Raw genomic sequence first — 1607 nt, forward strand, 5'->3', positions numbered from 1 at the left:
AATAGTCAATATGCCAGAATAGCTGAGGAATTTTGAAAAAAAAAAAAAAAAAAGAAAAGCTTTTAGCTTAGAGAAGGTAAATTCTCTAAGAGGAGGAATTATAAGAAGGGAAAAAGACAGCTCTGGAAAGAGCCTCAGCTAGCTTTGATAGTATTTTGTAGCAAGGGAATCTTTGAGTCCTGAATAATTTTTTTTAGCCTCAAGATATCAATGAAATATGCATATCCTATTTGTAGTGTATGATCATATAGCCATAGTCTTTTAGTTTAATTTTAAGAACAACAGACTGTTTGAATGATCCCTGTAATGTTTGAACATGTTACCAGCTGGAACCTCAGAAAATATCTTGGCATGCCTTTGCACTTTGAGAGCTCATTTTATGGGTGCTCTAGTTTAATGCCAAATACACAAAGCCAATTAAATGCAAGCACTGAATATGCAGAGGCCAAATAAATGCAAGTGCAGATGGAAAATAAAGTATGTACTTCCTAGGAAGGACGATAGGCCTTCTCCAAATGAAGGAGAAAATACCCTCATCCAAACTTTGGAGCTTAGGTCAAGGAGGAAAATAACTTTCCCCAACAGGAGATCTTTCAAACAGGAGTGGGACGAACCTTCTCAACCAAATCACGAAGAAAACAGAACTCAAACAAAAGCGAGGGGAGAAGAGGCCACTTGCAGATGCAGCAGGGTTCAAAAGGCTCCACTGTGGGTACCTCACGCCGCTGTTCCAAGAACCAGTAATTCTTCCTGAGGTGAGTCAGCTTTGGATTTTACTAATGACGCCGTGTATGATAAAGTCAGATATAAACAAGTAGAGAAAAATCTCTAAATTTAACATTTTATTTGGGATATGGGAATTGCAATTTGGGGCATACACACAGACCAGATGGTCTTTGGCATGTCTGAAGAATAAAGCTGAGGTTGGAGATTTTATGAAAAGGAGAAATGCTATGTATTACCTTTGATTATTGTCACTAGTTAAGCTTTGGGGAGCTGGCAAGTTCTGATTGGTGAGTGACAGAAGTGGGTAAAACTAGTCTTAGAGGGGCAGCATGTTGTTCCAGAAGCTATTAGGTAAAACTGGTTTCAGGTTACAGCAGAAGTTCAGCAGCCAGGCGTGAGAAGAGTTCAGTTCTTGGAACAATGTCATGTGTGCTTAAAGCTGCCCAGCCCGGGCTTCTTGACTCTGGGTTAGTTGGGCATGACAGGAATGACCCAATTCATAGGATCGACTTCCCCAGTTGCATCTGTTAGTTCAGAATAGATGATTTCTGGGTGGTTCAATTTCTTGCATGTCTGATATTGTTTATTCTCCTCCATTAAAAAAAAATTATTCCTTCTGGAATTCCTATTCCTATTTTCCTGTTTAATTCCTATTTTCTTTCTTCCAGGGCTTGCTATGTTACCCGGTTATTTATGTTTCATATATATTTTATGTTTTTTTTTTTTTTTTTACTTCTTCCAGGTTGGTCTCGTAATTCTTTAGGCCTCTCTCAAGGCTTTGAGTGGATGTTGTTTTATATTTTATCCAACCTGGGAGTTGGAGACCTGATCTGCATTATCTAATCTACTGTTATCAGAAGCCAATAATAATAATAATAATA

The 1607-nt window shown here is 38.1% G+C and overlaps 1 long non-coding RNA gene across 1 annotated transcript in view; it reads left to right on the forward strand.

The window, feature by feature from the left end:
* The first annotated feature begins 486 nt into the window (after positions 1-486).
* Positions 487-1607, forward strand: part of LOC108527037 (uncharacterized) — an 11200-nt gene continuing 10079 nt past the window's right edge. The window contains exon 1 of the long non-coding RNA XR_001884667.1: positions 487-755. This is a non-coding gene — a long non-coding RNA (uncharacterized LOC108527037). The remainder of the gene's footprint in view (positions 756-1607) is intronic.

The sequence above is a fragment of the Rhinopithecus bieti genome, unplaced genomic scaffold (assembly GCF_001698545.2).
Source record: "Rhinopithecus bieti isolate Rb0 unplaced genomic scaffold, ASM169854v2 scaffold_3734, whole genome shotgun sequence".
Classification (NCBI taxonomy): Eukaryota; Metazoa; Chordata; class Mammalia; order Primates; family Cercopithecidae; genus Rhinopithecus; species Rhinopithecus bieti.